Consider the following 25736-nt stretch of genomic DNA (forward strand, 5'->3'; position numbering starts at 1 on the left):
TTTCAAGTTCTTTATTGCCCACTAAAAGTTCTGCACGTGTCTGTTTCTAGTAAATCCCAGGATAATTCCAACATGTGGATTTATGCTCTATTTTGTGTGCTAGCCTTAATGCTACTGGCAAGGAATCAGCCAGTTCTAGGTAAACTGGTCAAGCAAGGTTTAACCAATACTCAACACTGACTCATGATTCTTAAGGTTGTACGTGGCCTAGCTAGTCACTAAGGCCAGAGTAGCCTCTAGTAATAGGCAATACTATTGTTATGAAAAGTCTCCTGCAGCAAGTAATGAATTGCTTATCCAGAAAAGCAAATGCAGCATAGGGAGGCAGCACTGGCTTTGAAGCTTGAGAATTTGTGTGTTGTATGTCTTTGGCTAATATTAAGCATCAGTTCCCTCATATGTAAAATGAGGATAATAATACTTTGCAAGTTTATCAAGAGCACTGAGTGATTAAACATAAAACATGCACCCAATTCAAGGACTGCCATATATTAAGAACTCAATAAACATCAGCTATATTGTGTATTTCTCTAAATGGGAAAAGAAAACATTCCTAGATAAATGACTATAAAACCTATCTTTGTGTAGCCGAAGGTAGAGAGGAGGCTTGTGGTCACATCAGCCCCCTTCCATTTTGTTATGACCAGAGATGTAAGCATCTGTTGGCCCTGTGAGCTCAAAACTCCACAATCATTTTTAGTGGGGGAAGGCTGAGAAAGGCAGTCTTGGTAAAATGCCAGACACTCTTGGTTGCTCAACTGGTATTAATTAATCCTCACTGGCAGCATTTTGGCAACAGACCTTGACTTATGTGACCTTTCATGCTGGGTCGAATTATTCTCCGGTGATTCCTTTTCCTCAGCCAAGCCCTTTAGAACCTTCTTCAGTTTCTGGCAGAATTCCATGAGCACTGTAGTTTCTTCAGAAGTCTGAAGTTGGCACCTTAAATGTGTTATTGCTAAATAAGTGGAATGTGAGACATTACATATCCAATTTTGGTGATGGAACATGCCCAAATAATCATTGTAAATATGCAAAAATTCTCACTCTGAGCTCTGTGGGGGCTCAGGGAGATGGGCTCAGGAAATAGTCTCCTACCTCCTACCTCTAGTCATTCACAAGGTCTGTGGTTATTCAGCCAGTCCACCCCCCATGACGAAGGATATTGCTGGCAAAACACAGCTTCTCTTAGAGGATGAACAGATTCAATTTAGTGTCTTGGGTTGTATGGGCTTGACCTTATTTTTAGTCCCTTCTCACTTTTTCTCCCGCTGTTTATGAAAGGTTTCCTATTATGTGATTTTATTCTGTTTGGAAAGGCAGCAGGGGTCACAAAGCTGACACTTCTAGTTCTACATGGGCCTCTTTCTGCCCACGATTGATCATGCCCAGGCCCCAACTGTAGCAAAAGAAGAACATGCACAGTTCCAATCACTTTTTGCATCCCATGACTGCATTTTCTTGTATCATATGTTTAATGCAACTAAAAAAAAAAATCTACTGTCAACATGATTCTCAAGAACAAGTTATTATTTTGTAGTTGAAGGTACTGTTACTGCTGTTGATGTTACTTCTTTCCTGAAACTATACAGCACTTGTTGGGTATGTTGAAATGATCAGTTTACTCCTCTCTCTCCTCTATCACAATTTAAGATTTTTTTTTCATTGTATCCCAAGCATCTGGGATTGTGACAGTGTGAACTCTTCAATAAATATTTGCTGAATGAGTGAATGATGAGGTCCTGATGTAAGCAGTGAGACACACGTAATAGAAATGTAGCCAAAAATTTAGACTTCATCTGATGAAAATGAGTATTTTTCGCAAATGTTTTCACTGCCACAAGGCTGCTCTTGGTCAATTCCAACTTATCCTTCAGATAAACTGAGTTTCTCAGGGGAGCCTTCTTGAACGTGCAGAGACCATTGCTGTTTCGTTGTTCCTGCCTGACATTCCATTTCTAGTACTGAGTGGAGAGCCTGACATTTATAACACAGCGAATATTTGGTGAAAAACCACTCTGTGCTCTCACTGCTCCTCTTTTCTCTAAGTACTATCCAACTGTCTAGGCACTCTTCATGCTTCATGTAGGCCACTTTGGTGATCTGATCGCTGGGCTTCCTACATCTACTCCCTCCTCATGAGAATTGGTATTGGGCACAACTGCCAAAATAACATTCACCAAGCGATTCTCAGGCTATAAACTTTGTGTCCTAAATTGCTTTCAAATTACTTCTATTTATTAACTTATTAATAGGGATTTAAAAATGTTTTTATGTTTATTTATTTATTGAGAGAGAGACAGAGAGAGAGCCAGGGAGGAGCAGAGAGAGAGGGAGAGAGAAATCTCACGTAGACTCTGCATGTTCAACGCAGAGCTGGATGCAAGGCTCAAACTCACGAACTGTGATATCATGACCTGAGCTGAAACCAAGAGTCAGCCATTTTACCCACTGAACCATCCAGGTGCCTCAGAGGACTCTAAAGTTTTACCCCAGTTGTTCATCATCTTTTGAAATCACATTTCTCCATAGAAGTACTTTGTACGACTCAAGCCATTTTTGCTTTGTCTTCAAGTTTATACCTACTTCTCTCCAGCCATACCCAGGTTCTTGTCTTTCCCTCAGTCATGAACATTCAGGTATCCAGAGTAATCTTTATATTGCATATCCCACATGCTTTCCATGAGTGAAAACAACCTAGGAAATGTTTTAGTTCCATGGAAGATGGGCTCAAGATAAGACAGCAAGTAACGTGAGGAAATGAACCACAGGCAAAGACTTGAAATTATTGAATAATCTCAATGAAACTGTAAGTATATTTAAGCTTACCATAGAAATAAAAGCCTTTCTTTCCCTTTCATCAGGGAAAAGGGAGAGAGGGGAAAGTGGGGAGTGGGGGTCCCCACTGTGTCACTGGTGTGTCTCTGCTGCCCCACTGATTCTCTGAGCTGGAGTGGGGTGGGGTGGAAGTGTGAGTGGAAGCACCTGGGAGTGGGGATGGTAGGTAGGTAATAGTGGATAAGGATAAATTCAACAATGTCAGAAGCAGCATTGATTGGCTGTTGGAAGTGAGAGGGTCAGAACCTGGGGAGAATGTCCAACTCAGGCAGAAAGAAACCAGAGGTCTATACTTGAAGTCTTAGAAAATCTCTCAGGTAGGCTATCTTATTAGAACTTGAATGCCACTCAAAATATATGCTGATATCCCTGGTCTGTTTATAATATATATATAATTTTTGCCTTTTTCGAGTATGGTAGTTTGCCCCCTAAGCAACTACTGTTTGTTGAGAATATAAGATGGGGACGTATACCTTGCATTCACTAGGGACTATCAGTGTACTACTACTGTTGGTCTACAGAATCAACTACCCAGATGGGTTTTTTTTTTCCTTCTTAAAGGAAATCATAAATATTAATTGAATTCATGAATTTTATAATGAATGTAAAATGAGGTAAAATATTGAGCCATGAGTTTTTGTAAACTATTTCCATAAGTGAGATTCTGAACTTATATAAAAAGCTTTTCAGTTGGTTACATGTTGATCTGAGTGTCTGCAAAGACACCAAATTATTGTGAAGAATTTGATAATGCAGCTGCCATGATGAGTGCAGAAGAAATTCTTACATGTGTTCTTTGTCTATTTTTAAAGTTTCAAGGAAAGAGAAGCCAAATCTTAGTAGATTCATAATACCACCAAAGGGTATGACCAAAGAGCAAGCCAGGCAAGCAAAAAGGTCAAATTAATACTGTTTACTTTGGACTTTTAATACAATATAGCTAACTTTCATTTTTAAAACTGAAATTCATACTAGTCTTTTTTCCCAAACAAATAATGGGTTCATGTGTTCCTTACCAGTTTATCATTTAATAAATAGCAGTTACTGGTTATAACATAAAGGATTTTATCCATTTCTAAGTATAATGTTTCTTATAAAATTAAATTCTCTATTCCATTTTTAAGCAACCTTTATTCTGAAAGGTTACAGCTGTACACTCTAAGACATAAATATAGAATTGGTCTTATTTTTCTCTTTACCTTTAGTATGACTGATTATCAACTATTTTTCTCCATCATTTCTTTGTTTATATACTTATCTACCTTTAAATTTTAATCTAGTATAGTTAATATACATTGTTATATTAGTTTCAGGTGTACAGTATAATGATTCAACAATTTTATACATTACTAAGTGCTCATCCCCGTAAGTATACTTTTAATAATCCCCTTCATCTATTTAACTCATGCCTCCATCCATCTCCCCTCTGGCAATCATCAATTTGTTCTCAATAGTTAAGAGTCTGTCTTTTGGTTTGTCTTTTCTCCGTTTTGGATTGTTTTATTTCTTAAATTCCAAGTATGAATGAAATTATAATATACTTGTCTTTGTCTGATTGACTAATTTCACTTAGTATTATACTCTCTAGATCCATCTATGTTGTTGCAAATGGCAATATTTCATTCTTTTATATATATATCTTTTATTGTATATGTTACATGAATATTCTTTTATAGTATATAGATGATATATACATACCACACTTCTTTATCCATTCATCTTTATCTATTCATCTATCCATTCATCTATTCATCATGTAGGGCAGATTCCATAATTTAGCTATTGTAAATGCTGCAGTAAACATAGGAGTACATATCTATTTCAATTACTTTTTCATATTCTTTGGTTAAATACCTAATAGAATTATCAAACATATCATAGTCCTATTTTTAATTTTTGAGGAACTTCCGTACCGTCTTCCACAGTGACTGCAATAGTTTGCGTTCCTACCAACAGTGCACAAGGGTTCCTTTTTCTCCATATTCCTGCCAACACTTGCTTCTTGTGTTTTGATTTTAGCCATTCTGACAGTGTGAGATGCTATCTCATTGTGATTTTGATTTGCATTTCCCTGATGATGAGTGCTGTTGAACATGTTTTCATGTGCCTGTTGGCCATCTGTATGTCTTCTCTAGAGAAATGTCTGTTTATGTCTTCTGCCCATTTTTAATTGTATTATTTGTTTTTGCATGTGTGTATGTTGAGTTGCATAAGTTCGTTATATATATGGGATACTAACCTTTTATTGGATATGTCATTGGCAAATATCTTCTCCTATTCAGTAAGTTATCATTTAGTGTTGTTGATTGTTTCCTTTCCTATGCAGAAGGTTTTATTTTGGAGTACTCCCAATAGATTATTTTTGCTTTTGTTTTCCTTGCCTCAGGAGACATATTTGGAAAAATGTTGCTATGGCCAATGTGAGAGAAATTACTACCTATGCTTTCTACTATGATTTTTATGGTTTCAAGTCTCACATTTAGGTTTTTAACCTATTTTGAATTTATATTTGTTTATGGTATAATAATAAGGTCCAGTTTTATTCTTTTGCATGTAGCTGTCCAGTTTTTCCAATACCTTTTGTTGGAGAGATTGTTTTTCTTCCATTGCATATTCTGGCTTCCTTTGTTGAAAATTAATTGACCATATAATTATGGGTTTATTCCTGGGCTTTCTACTTTGTTCTATTGATCTATTGTGTCTATTTTTATGCCAGTGTCATACTGTTTTGATTATTACAGTTTTGTAGTATATCTTGAAATCTGGGGTTGTGACACCTCTAGTTTTCTTCTTTTTCAAGATTGCTTTGGCTATTTAAGGTATTTTTTGGTTCCATACAAATTTTAGAATTATTTGTTCCAGTTCTGTGAAAAAAGCTGTTAGTATTTTGACAGGGATTGCATTAAATCTGCTGATTGCTTTGAGCAATACGGACATTTTAACAGTATTTGTTCTTCCAATTCATGAGTCAGGAATATCTTTCCATGTATTTGTTTCATTTTCAATTTCTTTCATCACTGTTTTAAAGTTTTAAACGTATAGGTCTTTCACCTCCTTGGTTAAGTTTATTCCTATGTATTTTGTTATTTTTGGTGCAATTGTAAATGGAATTGTTTTTTTAATTTCTCTTTCTGCTACTTCATTATAGCTTATAGTTAGCTGTGGGGTTTTCATAGATAGCCTTTATTTTGTTGTGGTATCTTCCCACTAATCCTACTTAGTTGAGGGGTTTTATTATGAATTGATATGCTTTGTCAAATGATTTTCCACACCTATTGAAATGATCACATGCTTTTATCCTTTCTCTTACTGATGTGATGTGTCACACTGATAGATTTGTGAGTATCGAACCTTCCTTGTATCCCAGGAATAAGTTCTACTTGATCGTGTTGAATGATTTTTTAAAATGTATTGTTGGAGGGTGCCAAGTGGCTCAGGTGGTTAAGCATCTGACTTCAGCTCAGGTTGTGATCTCAAGTTTTGTGGGTTCAAGTCCTGCGTTGGGCTCTGTGCTGCCAACTCAGAGCCTAGAGCCTGCTTCAGATTCTGTGCCTTCTTCTCTCTCTGCCCATCCTCTGCTAACACTTCGTCTCTCCTTCAAAAATAAATAAACTTAAAAAAATGTATTGTTGGATTCCGTTTGCTAATATTTTGTTAAGGAATTTTGCATCTATGTTTACCAGAGATATTGGCCCGTGTTCCTCTTTTTTTGTAGTGTCTTTATCTGGTTTTGGTTATCAGAGTATGGCTCGCCTCATAGAATGAGTTCTATTTTTTGAAATAGTTTGAGAAGAATAAGTATTAACTGTTCTTTAAATGCTTGGTAGAATTTAGAATTATAATTTAGAATTATATGAAACCATCTGTCTTGAACTTTTGTTTGTTGGGAGTTTATTGACAAATGATTCAATTTCATTGTAGGATATCAATGTGTTCAATTTTTCTATTTCTTCTTGATTCAGTTTTCAGAGGTTTTATGTTTCTAGGAATTTATCCATTTCTTCTAGGTTGTAGAATTTGTTGAAATATAAATTTTCTTAATATTCTCTTTCTGTCCTTGCATTTCTGTAGTGTTAGTTGTTATTTCTCCCTTTTCATTTCTAATTTTGTTTATTTGAGTCCTCCTCCTCTCTCTTTTTTTAAATGAGTCTGGCTAGTAGTTTGTCAATATTGTTGATCTTTTCTAAGAACCAGCTCCTGGTTTCATTGATCTGTTCTATTGGTTTTTTTTGTATTTGTTTTGTTTTAGTTTCTATTTTGTTTATTTCTGATCTAATCTTTATTATTTCCTTTTTCTACTGGTTTTAAGTTTTGTTTGTTCTTTTTTTTAGCTCCTTAGGTATAAGGTTATACTGTTTGAGACTTTTCTTGCTTCTTGACGTAGGCCTGAATTGAAGTAAACTTCCCTCTTAGAACAGCTTTTGCTGCATCACAAAGATTTTGGACTGCTGTGTTACATTTTCATTTGTCTCCATGTATTTTTTGATTTCCTCTTTGATTAAAAAAATTTTTTTTAAATGTTTGTTTATTTTTGAGAGAAAGAGAGAGACAGAGCATGAGCAGGGTAGGAACAGAGAGAGAGGGAGACACAGAATCTGAAGCAGGCTCCAGGATCTGAGTTGCTGAGCTGTCAGCACAGAGCCTAATGCAGGGCTCGAACCCACGAACTGTGAGATCATGATCTGGGCCAAAGTTGGATGCTTAACCAACTGAGCCACCCAGGCATCCCATCAATTTCCTCTTTGATTTTTTGGTTGATTCATTCAAACAAACGGTTACCTCTTTGATCTTTTTGAATTTTTGAGACTTGTTTTGTGGCCTAATGTGTGGTCTATTCTGGAAAATGTTCCATGTGCACTGTAAAAGAATGTATTCTGCTTTTTAGAATGGAATGTTTTGAATATATCTGTTAGGTCCATCTGGTCCATTATGTCATTCAAGGCCACTGTTTCCTCACTGAATTTTTTAAAGGCTTTATTCAAATTCCAGTTAGATAACATACAGTGTAATATTAATATCAATGTACAATATAGTGATTCAATACTTCCATTCAACACCCGGTGTTTATCACAACAAATGCACTTCTTAATCCCCATCCCCTATTTAACCTATCCCCTGACCCATCTCCCCTCTGGTAACCATCAATTTGTTTTCTATAGTGAAGAGTCTATTTCTTGATTTGCTTCTCTTTCTCTCTTTTTTCCCCTTTGTTCATTTGTTTTGTTTCTTAAATTCCACATATGAGGGAAATAATATAGTATTTGTCTTTCTCTGACTTATTTTGCTTAGCATAATACTCTTTAGCTCCATCTGTGTTGGTGCCAATGACAAGATTTCATTCTTTTTATGATTGAGTAATATTTCCTGTATATCTACATATCTATATCTATATCATTTACCTATCTATCTATCTATCTATCTATCTATCTATCTATATACACATACCACATCTTCCTTACCCATTCATCAGTTGGTGGAAACTTGGGCGGTTTCCATAATTTTGCTATTGTAGATAATGATGCTATAATTTGGGGTACATGTATACATTTGAATTAGTATTTTGTTGATTTTGTGTTTGAATGCTCTATCCTGTTATGTAAGTGGCATGTTGAAGTTCCCTACTAGTTTTGTATTACTATTGATTGCTTCTTCTATTTTTTTTATTAACTCTTTACTGTATTTGGGTGCTCCTATCTTGGGTGCATAAATATTTCCAATTGTTATATCTTTTTGATGGATTATTTTCTTTATTATTATATTGTGTCCTGATTTGTCTATTGTTAAAGTTTTTGTTTTAAAGTCTATTTTATCCAATATAAGTATTGCTACCCTGGCTTTCTTTTCACTTCCATTTGCATGATAAATGCTTTTCCATTCCTTCAGTATCAATCTGCATGTGTCTCTAGGTCTGAAACGAGTCTCTTGTAGTCAGCATAGAGATGGCTCTTGCTTTTTTATCTTTCCATCACTCTGTTTTTTTGAATGGAGCATTTAGCACATTGACATTCAAAGTAATTGTTAATAGGTATGTATTTATTGCCATTTTGTTACTTGTTTTATGGTTGTTTTGTAGTTCTCTCTTCCTTTCTTCTCTTGCTCTCTTCTCCGATGGTTTGCTAGCTGTCTTAGTGGTATACTTGGATTCCTTTCCTTTCATTTTTTTACTTATTTATTACTGGTTTTTGAATTGTGGTAACCATTCAGGTTGCATATAACATCTTTTACATATAGCAGTCTATATTAAGTTGATTGTCACTTAAATTTGAACCCATTCTTTACTCCTTTTCCCCCATGTTTTAGGTATATGTAGTCATACTTTACATCCTTTTATTTTGTGAATCCCTTGACTGATTTTTATACATAGACTTATTCTTACTGCCTTTGTGTTTCTTACTTTTCTTATTCCTACTTATTCTTTCCTTTCCATTCAAAGAGTTCCCTTTCACATTTCTTGTAGGGCTGGGTTAGTAGTGATGAATTCCTTTAACTTTTGTTCATCTTGGAAATTCTATCTCTCCTTCTATTTTCAATTATAGCCTTTCTGACAGAGTTTTAAAAATTTTTTTTAAATGTTTATTTTTGAGAAGGAGGGGAGAGACAGAGTGTGAACAGGGGAGTGGAAGAGAGAGAGAGAGAAACACATAATCCATTGTCAGCACAGAGCCTGACGTGGGGCTCGAACACATGGACCGCAAGATCATGACCTGAGCTGAAGTTGGATGCTTAACCAGCTGAGCCACCCAGGTGCCCCAAGAATATTCTTGACTGTAATTTTTTTTTATTTCAGTACTTTGACTATATCATGCCACTTCCTACTGGTCTGCAAAATTTCTGCTGAAAAATCAGCTGATGGCCTTATTGAGTTTTCCTTGTATGTAACTGTTTTCTTTTCCTTGCTGCTTTTAAAATTCTCTATTGATCACTACTTTTTGCCATCTTAATTACTATGTGTCTTGATGTGGATATCCTTGGGTTGATTTTGTGGGAGCTCTCTGTGCCTTCTGTATCTGGATCTGTTTCCTTCCCTAGATTTAGGGAGTTTTTAGCTATTCTTCAAATATATTTTCTGCCCCCTTTTCTCTCTCTCTTCTCCTTTTGGGATCCATATACTGTGATGTTATTATGCTTGATGGTGTCATTCATTTCACTAAGTCTATTTTCATATTTTACTATTGTTTTTCTGTCTTTTGTTCAGCTTGACTGCTTTCCATTACTCTGTTCTCTAGGTCACTGATCAGTTCTTCTGCTTCCTCTTGTCTACTATTCATTCCCCGAGTGTATTTTAAAATTCAGTTATTGAGCTCTTCATCTCTTATTGGTTCTTTTTTATGTTTTCTTTCTCTTTGTTAAGAATCTCGCTGAGGTTCTCCACTCTTTTCTCAAGTTCAGTGAGTATCTTTAAGACTATTACTTTAATATCAGGAGTATTACTTATCTCCATTTTATTTAGGCATGTTGTGACTTTGTTCTGTTCCTTCTTTTGGTACATATTCCTCTGTTTCCTTATTGTTTCTGACTTTCTATGTCTGTTTTTATGTTTTAGGAAAGTCAGTTCTGTCTCCTGTTCTTGAAATTAGGTGGCCTTATGAAGAAGAAGAGGTCCTGTGGTGCTGGGAAGTGTAATGTTCCCTGTTAACCAGAACCGGGCACTTCAGGGATGTCTCTTGTGTGGTTTTGCACCCTCCTGTTATGGCTGAGCTGTGTTTGCCTTTAGTCTGGTTGTCTGCAATGTCTCTCTTTGCTTGTTGTGGGCAGGGTCTGGTCCCTGTGTTGTTCACGGGCCAGTGTGGGGCTGTGTGGATCTTAGGTTGAGGGAGACTAGGAATTTGCCCGAGATGCAGCTGTACTGAACTGCAGGGTGTTTTCCCTGTGTTTCTCTGAGAAGCTTTTGTGGAGGGCAGGGCATGCAGTCACACCAGATGTCTGTCCTTAGCCCACTGCTGAGGTCACAGACTGGTGTGTGTAGTTATCTACACACTTCGGAGTGGTGCTGGCTCCTGTCTGGGCTACTTGCACATTGCCAGCCTTTTGGCACCACTTTTGATGGGTTCTGGCCAGGATTATGCCTGAAGTGTGGTGCTCACAAGGTCCATACTCTCTGCTGTAAGAGAGGACCTTCAGCGTTAAGGGACTGAGGCTGGCATGGTTCTAGGGGTGGATCTGAAGAAGTATGTGGGGGCAGGGCTCATGGTGTGTGCAAGATTTGCACAGGTCCACTGTGGGAGGATACCAGGAGTTCAGGCTTGGCTGGAGGGTGCATGTCTCCAGGAGAACATGGGAGTGGGGTGTACTATTAGCAAATTAAGTAGTGAATGTTGGCACCTGCTGGTTCCTGCAGGTGTGAATAGCCTGGAGGAGAAGGAAGGGAATGGTGCTTGCCTACTTTTTTTTTTTTTTTTTAACTAGAGAAGTCTTCCAAGTCTTCCCTGCCCCTCTGAATTAGTTAACAAATCTCCCTCTGGTATACCCCTTGTATTTTTCAAACTTCTTCTATACTGTACCTCCATGAGGCAGATTGTTGTTCTGTCTCTTTAAGGGGGAGGACTCAGTGCCTCTCACCTTACCTGCTCTCCCAGGTGAGCCTGCTGATTTTTAAAGTTCCAGGTGTTAAGCTTTGCTGACTCTAAGAACTCCTGAAATTCAACCCTTCTGTTTTTCAGAGCCAAGTGTTATCAGGATTCAGGATTCATCTTCCCCATGAGGTGCCGGCTATGAAGGTATGTTTTTTCTCCTCTTTGCATCCGTGACATCCCTCACCTTTACACATAGTCCCTTGGGTCCCTTTAGCTCCTGACCACATCTCTGCCCTTCCTAACCTCTTTGGTGTGGCCTCTTCTCTACATTTAGCTGCAGAGTCTGTTCTGCCTTGTCTTTGGGCCATTTTATGGGTTATATACAATGATGTTGGTATTTTCCTATTATATCCTTGGGACAATAAGTTTAAGACCCTCATATTCCATCATATTCTCCATAAGTATTAAACTTCAGTTTCATTTCTTTCATCCTTTACTTTTCCCCATCCTTTACTTTGCATCTTTATATTTAAATTGAATTTTCTTTAGAAAAAATATACTGGATTTTGAGGGGTTTTGTTTTGTTTTGTTTTGACTTTCTTACAGTCTCTGTCTTTTAATTCGTATATTTAGATCACTCACATTTAAAGTGATTGGTGATATATTGGTTTAGTATGTAGCATATTTGTAACTAATTTCTATTAGTTCTTGCTCTTTGCTTTTTTTGGGTCCACTACACTTTTTCTGCCTTCTCTAGTTTTTTTTAATTAAACATTTCATATGATTGAGTTTTCTTTCTTCGCATATAAATTCAGCTTTTTGAAAAAAATTCTTTTTAGTCATTGTTCTAGAATCTGCATATACATTTACAACTAATATTAAGTCTGCTTCAAATAACACTGACAAAACTTTATGGGTAGTGCCTATACCTTATAATAGAATATTCTCAATTCATCCCACCAATCCTTATAACATAACTGTCATTTATTTTATATATGCATAAGCTATAACTGCTGAATACATTGTTGCTATCATTATTTTGAACAAACTACTGTTTATTAGATCAAATGAATAAAACTTGAAAAATTCTATTTTACCATCTTTTATTCCCTATCTGGTACTCTTCCTTTCTTTATGCAGATCTAAGTTTCTGACTTACATCATTTTCCATCTCTCTGAAGAACTTATTTTATTCTATTTGTTTCATTATTTTATTTTATTTTTTTAAAATGTTTTTTAAATGTTTATGTATTTTTGGGAGACAGAGAGACAGAGTGCAAGCCAGGGAGAGGGAGGGAGACACAGAATCTGAAGCAGGCTCCGGGTCCGAGCTGTCAACATAGATCCTGAAGCGGGGCTTGAACTCGCAAAGTGTGGGATCATGACCTGGGCTGAAGTCGGATGCTTAACCAACTGAGCCACCTAGGCGCCCCTCATATTTTATTTTTTAAATTTGAGTGTAGCTGATACACAATATGAAGAGCTTCTTTTAACATTTCTCAGAAAGCAGGTCTTCCATTGAAAAATCCTCTCAAGTTGTGCTTGCCTGAGAAGTCTTCATCTCTTCTTCATTTTTGAAGGGTAATTTTGTTGGATACATATTATAAATTGATGATTTTTTCGATAAAAGTTTTTTAAATAGTTCACTATTTTTGTGCATGTACAGTTTCTGAACAGAGTCTGATGAAATTCTTATTCCTGTCTCTATAAGCTGGGTAGTTTGTTTGTTTGTGTTCCTCTGAGTCCTTTCAAAAATTTCTCTTTGTCTTTAGTTGGTTTTATGAAGTTTGAATAGGTCTTTTTGTATTTTTACTGACTGGTATTCTCTGAGATTTCTGGATCTGTAGTTTTTCATTTGTCATTAATTTTGGAAAATTCTCCGCCATTATTAAATTAGAAAGTGTCAAAGAGAAAATATTTTAAAACCAAGCAGACAGGAGAAATACTTTATCTACCAAGAATGACAATCAGATAGACAACAAATTTCTTATTCAAAAAGAGGTACTTGAATACAATAAAATGATATCTTTAAGTACCAATTCTATACCCAGATAAACTAAATTTAAGAGTGAGGCTACAATAAGAATATTTTCAGAGAAAGAATCAGAGTGTCAGAGTGTACAGGTCCTAACAGTTTTTAAAAGATCTACTAAAGGATCTAGTTTAGTAAGGAAAAAAAAACTCAGAAGGAATTCTGGCTTCTGTCAGAAGAAAATTGACAAGTTTATGTTTGTCAATATAGTGGACTACATACCCTGAAGAGTACCCCTCAATTCAACACAGAAATCCTGAACAACATGATAATAATTAATACATATTTACTCAAGTGCATAGTTCATGGATCAAAAGTTTAGAAATGGAAGATAATTGTGGTAAGTGATCATGGACACTTAGTCTGCCCTGAGAATGTTTATTAATGAATTTGGATTTAATAGATTGCTGGAATTAGACACAAGGTGTAGGAATGAGATGGAAATGTGACACCCTTCCCCAGTACAGCTAAAATTCTTGTAGTATATGGCATTATTGTTCCCGAATTTTCACTCCTTTTTATATCCATGTCCTTTGCTCCAATGAAACTAGATGAGAGACAATGATCACTGTGGCAGGCTTTTGTCTATGACAATCAGATCTGTTTATAGATCCAAGCAATATCCTAGGAGGTTGCCAGTATATTTCATTCCCAGGGACACTCTGATCCACCAGCCATCACCAAACATCCGTATGAGTCAAAATATTCTGAACACCACTGGGTGCCTGAATCCTTTTTATTTAAAATCTCTGCTTTGTGTTTGGCTGTAGAATGCTAACATTTGGTGTCTGCTACTTTGGAGTCTCCAGGGTAGTGAGGGAATCCATCTCAGTGGCAGGATCCCAGTGGTCATTACTGGCTTAGAAATGCGAGCAAACAGATATTTTCAAGGATATTCTCAATAATATATTTCTCAATGCCTTAGTGAAGGGAATGGATGTCTTTGGGCCTTCTCACAGGACATAGATGGTATGTGTGTATGTCGGTTGTGCAAGATAAATCCACTCTAATTTACCCGTCTTCCTAAGTCTTTGTATTCCTTCCCTGTATTGTGCCTGGCACTAGAATCTCAACTTCATTAAGACTTGGCCACCATTGAGTCCAAGTTTTAGTTAAGCAATTAAACTATGTAAAAGTAAATTCTGGCTTAATAATGCTAATACATTATCTCTAGTAAGGGCAAATATAATACATAACTTACTTATAAACATACTTAGAAATAATAACTTATCTCTAGTAAGTAACCAAATATCTCTAGTAAGGGCACCCATATCAAATAATTCAGGCTGATATAGTATTGTAATCTGTTTGTCTTGGTATACAAACTTAAAATCTATTCACATACATATTCTCCAGGATTCTTCAATATACATTAGCAAAATATTATAATTCTTTGGGGGTATATAACTACTTCCTTTTTGGTCATACTTATATTTGACTCCCTGGAGCAAGTTCAGATTTGACCCCAGTTATGGCTCTAGGGACAAAGGGGTGTTGGGGTAAATTTTGAGCAGAATGGGCATCCCCTACTAAGGCATCTATCTCAGGTGAGGTCATTATAGGGTTTACAAGCAAAGGAAAGCTATTCTTCTTACAAAGAAGAGCCAGCTCATTCTCCTGATAAAGAAGACTGATGATGACTCAGGTTTAAAGATTCTCAGTTTTTTCTAGGTTGAGTCAGATATTCCCATTCATCTGCAAGGTCCTATTCCTTACCAAATAGCACCCTAAATTTTACATGTGAAATTTGGCAAGATTTCAAGTTCAGCTATTTATATAATTCTACAATGCACATATAAAATTTTATATTTAATTTTATTGAATTATTTAATATTAAAATTTCCAGTTCAAAGTACTGGTGTGATCTCTATCTGCTGACCAGATATTAAAACATTGATTTAGCAATGTCAGCATCCAGTTATATTGAAATTACAGTAGCAATGGTGACAAACAACATTGACTGTGATCTGCAATAGATTCTATTGAGTCCACTTGAGTCCTTACATAAATAAAATGACAAGCTCAATTCAAGTCACAGTCCAAGGATCAGAGAGTTGCATAGTATTCCTTATAGAATCTTTAGTTTCTCAAAATTATGAGGCAGATATTACTGGGGAAACTGTCCTGCATTCTTTTTTTTTTTTAATGTTTATTTCTGAGAGAGAGAGAGAGAGAGAGAGAGAGAGAGATAGCATGAATAGGGGAGGGCCAGAGAGAGGGGAAGATATAGAATTTGAAGCAGGCTTTCAGAGTCCAATGCAGGGCTTGAAGACACAAACTGTGAGATCATGACCTGAGCCAAAGTTGGACACTTAACTGACTGAGCCACCCAGGTGCCCTGCATTCTTAACTTCTCCCTCTAATACTTGCTATTGGCAGAGCTCTCATCAAGTCAGCTGGCAGAGAAGAAAAGTGGTTTGCAGAGCTCAGGTCCGACATCACAAAGTAGGGAAAAGACAGGTGGGCTTGGCTCCAAGAGGCAATAAGTTAAGGACTTGAGGCAAACCTAAATCTGGCACATATAAGCAGCTTGAAATTGAAATAGGTAAATCTGTTTCTATCTAAAACAAGCATAGATTGCTCTGTAGTTTATAAGAAGAAAAGATTTAAAAATGTATGATTTAACCACTCATTTTTTAAATCATTTTTCTTATGTATAAAAATGTGCCTTTAAAATAGTGATACATGTAGATCACTGCTTTAGGGAAGAATTTTGGAGATGGAAGATAGCTTTGAGTTTTCTAGTACATCGTCTTGTCTTTGGCACATCTGGATTAAATAATATTAGTATTAGCCCCCTGTATTCAAGCCAAATTCTTTGTTCTGAGATAATATGTTCACATAGGAGTGGAATAAGCACCTAATGAGAGGTTAATTAAGTCAAGTCTGTTTTTGTTAATATTTAGCCACCAGCTTGCTATTTTTAATTGGGCAAGTACATTGACTCCTCTGGCTCTTTCTTTCTTCTTTTTTTTTTTTCTTTTACTTTACAGAGAGAGAGAGAGAGAGAATCAGAGGGAGGGGACAGAGAGAAACTTAAGCAGGCTCCATGCTCAGTGCAGAGCCTGATGTGGGGTTCGATGCCAGGCTCGCTCTCATGGTGCTGGGATCAAGACCTGAACGAAAATCAAGAGTCAGTAGCTAACCAAGTGAACCACCCAGGCAACCCCGCTTTTAGTTCCTTTATCTGTGAAAGGATATTTTCCAGGTCTAATATCTTTATGACTATACACATATGAAAGAATCTCCAGGATGTCCTCACTTTCCACTGGAATTACAGAAGGTACTTATTAGAATAGCAAGAGTCAGAACCACATTTCCAGTTACATGTTTTACCACTCAAGTGGTAAAGAGGAAGAGAAAAATTATTAAATTTTTTAAAAAGTTTATTTCTTTATTTGGAGAGAGACAGAGACAGCACGGGTCAGAGAGGGGCAGAGAGAAAGGGAGACAGAGAATCTCAAGCAGGCTCTGCAGTGCCAGCACAGAGCCCATTGCAGGGTTTGATCTCACGAACCATGAGATCATGACCTGAGCTGAAACCAAGAGTCGGATGCTTAATCCACTGAACCACCTAAGCACCCCCAAAAAAATTATTTTTTAAATGACCTGTCATAAGCTTTTAATTCTGAGAATATACAGGCACTTCGTATTTATGGATTTTATGGTAATAAGTCATCGTGTGTTGGGACTTTTCAACTGTCATTTTTAAATGTATGAGAAATGTTACTATAAAGAATTGGAGAATATTCAAGCTCATTAAAAGAGGCAGCAAAATACTAAGTTTCTTTTTTTAGGTTTAAGATTTAACTGTAGCACTTGTGAATTTTTAAGGTTTCAAACTTGACTATTTTCACATCCATATTCATGATGCTGTATCTTATCTGGAAATGCTACCCACTAGGTTTATTTTAGATGATCTTGTTAACACCTTGACAAGCAGTGAACTTCTCATACCATGTTTTTGTATCAGACTCAGAAATGTGGAAGAAAAGATTTGGTGTGGTGGGGGAGGGTGAGAAAAAGAAAGAAAAGTGAGGGAAAAGGCCTTCTAATAATACTCTAATGTCAACATGAAAAGATTAATATGCAAATGTTAACATGAAAAAAAACTTTGACATCAAAAGAGGTCAGAAATATAGATAGACAAAAATGTATTAAATATTCTAGTGATTGGGACATAGAATATTCAATGAGCTATATTAAATTTAATTATTTCAGAGTAGAGGAATATTTTCAGCTATATTAGAGATGTATTTCTCAGGGATTAAGTGCTTTAAAATGGTGCATTTGAGGGCCACCTGAGTGAATCCATCAGTTAAGCATTGAACTTCGACTTTGTTCATGACCTCAGGTTTGTGAGTTCCACATCAGGCTCTCTGCTGTCGCCCTCCCTCTTTCTCTTCCCCTCCCTTGCTTGCACTGCCTCTCTCTGTCAAAAATAAATAAACATTAAAAAAATAGTGCATTTGACTCTTAAAAGAAATAAATCTGACATCACTGAAGGGTCGGTAATAGTACCATAGTTTTGATTAGGTTATTTTCTACCATTTTTGTGAAAAGTTTGATTAGGTTGTTTTCTACCATTTTATAATAACATAAAAATTAGACTTCAGTGACTTTTAGGGTAATCTTTTCAGCCACAGTAATAACTCAACAAAAGGGCTTGAGGCAAACCTACTTCACTTAATAATTTAATTTTTATTTCTGATGCCTAGTCATCTTTCATTGTTTTCTTTCAAAATGTGGACTCTGGGATAGATGTATGTGTTGGTGTAAAAAGAAGAAAAAGAGAAAATTCATTTAAAAATTGATTATAATCTGTAAAATAATTAGGTATTTTTTTTTTACAATTTAATAATTTCAGTTACTGTACTTTTTAAAAAGTGCATTCAAATGTATCTAATAATAAAAATGTCAGTTAGGGATTATATCATCAAATTACTCATTACCTTGAGGAAATGAGGAGTTTGAATCAGTCTTCCACTTCATATTATGTTTGACAGAATGGATGACATGTGTAAATTGTCTTTCTATGTTCAGTGTGAAGAGTGATCAGGTCCTCCTTGGCTAGACAGCCTATGGAGGTAAACTACTGGGCACCACTGGTTCCCTGTGGAGACATCAATTGTACAGCTCTTGAAAAAATAAACAAGGAGTAAAAGCTTGGTGTAGAGGCTTCTCATTGCAATATTTGTCATTGGAAGCGTCTCTTATGCTAACCAACGTAAAATAAAAATACCATGCCCACTTCATTGTCCTTAATAATTGTCTCCAGCGAGCCACAAGAATCCCACAGAAATGGAAGTTTTATAGTAGCCTCCAGAGATGCTGAAGTGACAGTGATATCTGTATCCTGGATCAGAAGATTATCTGTCACTGGCAAAATGAATTAGAATGACTAAACTCAAATGAATCTTATTTATACCTCCTCACTATCTTCAGGGTGCTTATTTCATTTCGTTATTATTGTTTAATTCTCTGCCTGTGACAGTGTAAGCTAAGTAAGAGCAGAATTTACATACCCTATATCGTAAAACAATCTGTATTAGATCTAATCAGATTGCTTTACCCTGTTGTCACAGTATTTCATGCAGTGTCTGGCTCATGGTAAATTGTTTAATAAGTATTTGTTGAATGTGTGTCTAGAATAAACAAATGAATAATGCTATAATCTCATTACTAAAACAATGCACTACTAAATAGAGAGCAAAATTTTTATATAAGTGAACTAAAGCCCAGAGTAGGAATAATCAAATGATTCATCCTTGACCAAGGGTCAATGGCTGAGCTAGTAATATTAAACCTACTGGGAAATTCTAGAGTTTAGCCATTTATTAATCCTTTGAAAAGGACTTCTGGAACACCTGTTATGTACTGGTTCCTGGAAATAGCTTTAGGGTGACAATTCCCAACAGGAGCAATACCCAACTCCCACCTCCCTTTCTGGTAGCATTTTGCAATTTATGGGCTATTTTTTTTCTTATCACACTCATGATATTTAGCCATCAGGAACCAATTATTCAAGATATCTTGCCATTTGAGGACAGTCCTTCACAATGGGGAATTATTCCAGATTCCACAGGATTTCAAAGTATTTCACAAGACATCTGTGTATCATATTTCATTTGACATAAGATACTATTAGTTAAGATGTACCACTATTTTATGTAACTGAGAAGGAAGAAATCCCGCAGGTTAAACCATGACATGGTGCCATTACTACAGTTCTGCATGACACTCAGATCAGTCTCCACAGCTCTCGTTCCTTTGATATTTCTTTTACCTACTCTGAGGGATCTACAAATTCTTCTGCCATCTGTTGCACTGAGTGACATATGATAAATAATTCTTGCATACGTTTTATTAAGAAAAAATGTAAGCCACCAGGTATTTATGCTACCTTCATTTCTTAAAGAACAAATGTGCTCTTCCTTCTTAAAGGAGGAAGCATTTAAATGTTCCTTTGGAAAAAAAAAATATTGAATGATGGTCATTCTTCCAAAGATGAATATTTTAAAATTTCAAAGCGATGCCCCACTGCTCTGTTTCCATGCTTGTGAATAGTTATTTATTTCAATGCTCAATCACAGTATAATCCTTTAAAATCACATTTTCTATAGTAACTAAACTGACAGCAGATAGCTTGAAGTGACACTGAGCAGCTGACGAAGTTTGCTGATCTTGACTGCCACCTGGTAGAAAGAGACTGTAAGAAGCCATTGGCTATAAGATAAATTCCTTAATTTGAGAGGGAAAAATGTGAGGAAATAGTGTACTCAATGACAATAGGGGAGAGTTTTGTTTTTGTAATTATCTGAATCTAGAGCCTAACTCCATTTTATTTATGTATGCTGGCTTTCCCAAGAATACAAATATTGCGTAAACCACAAAAAGGTTGTACTTTTGTTTATTCAGAACATACCGAGTTGTTCATCATTTTGGAAAGTTGAGATGCTGATGGAAAGGATATTTGTGATATCTGAATCTCTTACAGTATACACCTATAGCTGTCTGCAATATGAACTACTATGTAATTCTTCACATAGTTGCAGATAACAGACTAATTAAAATTTTGTTCTATTTAAAGATTTACATATTGACATACAGCCTCCTTAAGTATAAATACTTGCCTTTTGTTACTCCCTCATACTGTAGTTGAGAGCATTTCATTGACTTATTTTGAATATAGAATGATATTATATTTATAGCAATATGCAAAGCAAATATTATTTCAAATGATTGGAATGACATTGTGTATTATATGGTCAATAACATTTATATACTGGTATCACAATAGTGTTTGTATAATACTTGATATTCAATGACCCTTTTCAGACACATGTAGATCTGAAATGCATGTACATGTTTTTCTAAAGTCTGCAAACTTCTAACCTAATCTTATTCAGAGTCTTAGAATTTCCACACTTCCTTAATGAGTTAACTAAGCTCAAGGATTTTTTTTTTTCTAAAAGAACTGGCCTTTTTTACTAAAACAATTATCCCCTAAGGATGCTGTTCTTAATGATACTAGTAACTGGTAGGATACTGATCGAGTTTTGCCTAGTTCTTCCCATTTAGAATAAAACCAAAAACTTCCAACTAAACATTCAGACCACCTCCTAGAGACTGATGATATCCTTGAAACAGAATTTGTTCCAGATAGCCATTTCCATTTTCATAGTCAGATGAATATTGTAGCCTTTAATCTGAAAATCTTCAGCTTTGAAGTTATTAATTATCCCAACTTTTTGAAGACTGAGCTTGAGGAAAGATCTAATTATCAGTGGTTTGTTATGTAAATAACCACGAGTTTGTGCACAGAGTTTGTGCATAGTCACTTGGCTTCAGGTCTGTGGTGTGTGGGATCACATAGGTGATGCAGAAAGGCCCCTGGGGGACCCATGTTTCCGGTCCCCTAGTAAAGTTCACTGTAGGACTGACAACTGGGATGGCATTACATTTTCACAGATTTTCAGCACACTTGATGATTCTTTTGTCATGGGGTTGGCTTTGACTGTGTCAGTAACTGATGGCAGTTGGTTATCTCCTTGAATAATCTGAGTTCATTGCTTTGCATTCTGTCCCCACACCTCTACTGAAATCTGGTTCCCAGTCCCCTTCTGTGGGGAATCTCTGACTGCCCAGAAAGGTTTCTGGATCCACTGGCACATGATTTTCACTCACTTCCTTGGGAGACAGTTCTTAAGTGTGTGTGGATGCCTTGATAAACCACAGTAAACCCTCCAGAATGTCCTCTTAGGGCACACATTTGGTTGCTGCCAAGGGAAACTCCTTTCTCAGGCTGAATGGCGCTTGTACCCTGGACGCAGATGGTGCTGGTATGAGCACAGTGAGACTGTGTTTGGTCTTCCTAGGGCACTGCAGCTGGCTCCAGGGATGCTGCTCTGGCTCTGGCTCTTGCTGTGTCCCAACAGGTGGGCTCCAAGAGTCAGTGCTTTACTCCTGTGCAGCAGGAAATATGGCAGGCTGCTGCAAGGCCATGGGGCCTACTGATATTTTAAGTGTGTGTTCATGTAAGTTGCATTAACTATGGATCTCATTTCAGGATAGTGAAAGGACTAAATATGCTTCTAAATAGAAGGATTTGACCTGGTAAGATTGAGAACCACCAGACAGAAATACACTATTTTCTGTCCTTAGGTAGCTAATAGTGTCATTGGAGAGGTAGAAATAAACAATCACCAGGTGCCTGGGTGGCTCAGTTGGTTAAGCGTCTGACTTCAGCTCAGGTCATGATCTCACAGTTAGTGAGTTCAAGCCTCACACTGGGCTCTGTGCTGACTGCTCGAGCACCGGAGCCTGCTTCCGACAATTCTGTGTCCCTCTCTCTCTCTGCCATTTCCCTGCTTGTGCTCTGTCTCTCTCTCAAAAATAAACATTAAAAAAAAAAAAAAGAATTCAGCAAAGCAGGAAAAGCGCTGTGATGGGGCGAGCACACAACAGTGCTATAAAAGTAAGGAGGCACACTGAACACGGACAGAGGTAGGGACAGGCAGGACTTCTCAGAGGAAGGGCTTCTGAGCTGACTTACAGAAGAGTGGAGTCCGCCAGGTGAAGGGACATCTTTCCAGGCGGATGAACAAGCTCTGGAGTCACGAGCCAGCATAGCACGCATAAAGATCTGCAAATGGTTTGGGAGATTGAATCAAAAGAAACAGTCATTAAAGTCAAATCTAGACTTTCTTTTAGTTACCCTGCTGAACCCAAACAATATGTATAAATCCACACAGAAAAAGAGAATGAGAGAGGAGATATTAGTGGATAAAAGTTTATTACACTTTGTGAATTAACCAAGTTAATAAGAGTAGAAGTAATATTTAATGTATTTGAAAATAACAATGGCACAGGGTCCAAGCAACAAAAGAATTGTCAGATATAATGGGAGTTTTCCAGGGACTCTGCTGAGACACTTGCATGCTGCATGATCTCTGTCATGGTCTGCTCTCTATCTGACCCTTCAGACTGAGAGCACTCTCTTGCTTTTTGGCCTGGCTTCCTGTTCCTCAGCTAATATAGGCATGGGGGGAGGGTGGGGAGAGAGGAGGGGTGGTGCCAAGGTCTTTCTTCCTTCCTGGGCCAAATTTGATGGTTCCTATTGTGCTCCACCTATGACCGCAGCTCCTGAAGGGTGATCACTCACTCTGTAGCTATAGCTGTGCTTAGTTGTGACAACTCTTCTCTTTCCTTGTCCCTTCAGGCCTAGAGGACTTGAACGCTTTCAAATCTTGATGATTCTGGGATCTAGTCCCATTGTTTGTTGGTTTCCCTTAACTCTGTCCACATCTATGTCAATGGTGTCTTCATTAAACCCATCAACAATCCCATTTCAGGGTACTATCTGTTTCCTGTGAAAAGGTGTGTGTGTGTGTCTGTGTCTGTGTGTCTGTGTGTGTATATGTGTGAAGAGGGGGGTTGCCAGGAGATGCTGTGTGACAAGAGGGTGCATAGGAGTTTTGGGGTGGTGGCTGATGACCAGCAGGTACAAGAGTATTTCTCTTTCAAAAGCTGGCATGGCTAACCTGGTCAATTCCAGCCTAGTAACAGCACTGGATAGAATAAAGATTATGTACTTAGCAGAGCAGAAGTTAAACAGGAGAGGTGGTGGAAGGCCCATTTGTCCCCTCAAATGCAGAAAGAGTCAAAACCTAGGGATAGTGTAAATGTGAAAGTACCAGAAGGGAAGTCCAGAACTGAAAGTGGTGTAAACAAAAGCACTGCTTATGTCTGTATATGAAACTTAAACCTCAACTTCTATTTCCCTCTCAAGATATGTGGCCCTCATACAAGGGATTGTGGGTTATTTCTCTGTATAAATTGACCAAGAAATACTTGGGATTTAGGGCAAATACAGGAGTATTAAGTTAAAGGCTTTATCAGAGGATGACTGATTTCTATCCCCTTGTCCCCATCAACTCTACAATGCAGACAGAATATTGGAGAATCTTGTCTGGAGAACAGAATGGCTCCAGAGAAAAGTTCTTCACATACTGAGCTGATCCAATAGGAAGTCAAAGAATTCCCCAGTGAAAATATGGCTCCCACTCAGTCACCCTCAAGTGAAACACGTTTAGTTGTTGACCCAGCTCTTCCATACACAGAAAGCTGTCAATTAGCTTTTTAAATCTTTATCTTTAATATGTGTCATCAACCAGAAATCTCTAGGCATAAGAGATTAAACCTAGGCAAAAGCTCCCTAGTGAGAGAGGCAAAAATAACTATTCAGAAAAAAATATCCAGAGGAAACAGAAACAATACAGATAACAGAATTAACCTCTCCCAAATAAACTTACATGACTCTCATATTTTAAGATGGGCAAGAATATGTTACAGCTATTTAAAAAAAAAGTCAGAATACTACTTTAAAAACCAGTTCAATCCAATAGATTAAAAAAAAAAACAGGTGCATGTGCTGGTATAATAAGAACATTTGGAAGCACAGAAATGGAAAGAAGAGTCTGGAAAAGTAGACAGTAGTCTAATCTTGTATATCATGGTAAGCAGTTTGCAGTTTGATGTGATCAGATGGGTGTTTTGGAGATGACTCCTAAAGTAATGTGGAGAATAGAGCCGAAGGGGCAAGAACCGGTATCTATACTAAACAATAAAGAAAGATGTTTTTATATAACTGCGTGACATCATCAAGATTAAACCAAGCTACCGCAGAGGGCACCAGGTCAAGCAATATCAGAGAGAACCAGAACTGACAGAGCTGCATTATCAACCATGAGAAGAAGGTGGGGACAGAGAAGAGGCAGTACAAGTAGTGAAGCTCCTGTCTCTGGAGTCCTTCTGTCTCAGTCTGTCGCTCCCTGTGTGATTGGGCCAGCTTCTATAATGATGCTGCACGTCTCGTTCCTCATCTGCAAAATGGGTATAACAGTGGTATCCTTCATACTGTTGTGGTGAACATGACATGCAAGCGCACAGATGAAAAACGTAGCCAATTACTTAGTGCAGACTCAGCAGTGAGTGTATGTTAACTGCTGTTCTTCCTAAAGTTGATACATCCATCGAGAGAAGTACAGCAGAAGGCTCAGAGCACAGAGTGGGAAGACCTTAAACTCTGTTCTTGGATGCGGGGTCTGAGGTACAGGGTATCCAAGTGACTCGTCCAGTAAAGAGGATTGATAGGAGAGAAGTTAGGCTCACATAGGAGTCACTGGTATCTAGGTGGAATTTGCAGCTCTGGGAAAAATTAGTTCTACATCAAAGAGCGAGGAGGGGCGGAAGAGAGCAAGTCCACTAATACTGAAGGGAAAGGGAGGCCTCAAAGAAATGAAGAATGAGAAAGCAGAGATTTGGGCAGAGGACTAGTGGGGAACAACGGGAAATGATTTCAAGGAGTGCCTTGGAGTTCTTAAACATGATGAGGTTGTTGGACACGTCCATTGGCTCGGCACCTAAGGGACTGATGCCACCCTTAGGGCCCAAGGAGCACAGGAGCCAGAGGGCAGAGGTGCTGCAAACATGAGAAAAGCAAACAGAACCCCTGGTCAAGGGCTGTTCTTTCTAGAAGCCTGTCTGGGAAATAGAGAACCGGGAGAGATTTGAGGATGTTTACACATGAAAGTTAAGGCTTCAGAAAGAGGGAAAGAGAAAACAGGAGCAAGACTACACATGAGTGATAGGGTCCCTGAGGATCTGTTCTCTTCTGATTTTCTATTTTGCCTTCTCTGATAAGTGAGATTTGTAAATCCAAAGAAGATGCATTCTTGTTCTTGGAACTTACTTACATAAGAGCTGTATGAAAGCCCTCACGGGAGAGTGTGTTTCTCCTGTTATATACCCTTTCTCTGTATTTTCTTAAAGTAAATAACAACATATGCAAA

The sequence above is a fragment of the Crocuta crocuta genome, unplaced genomic scaffold, assembly GCF_008692635.1.
Source record: "Crocuta crocuta isolate KB4526 unplaced genomic scaffold, BGI_CrCroc_1.0 scaffold247, whole genome shotgun sequence".
In the NCBI taxonomy this organism is placed as follows: Eukaryota; Metazoa; Chordata; class Mammalia; order Carnivora; family Hyaenidae; genus Crocuta; species Crocuta crocuta.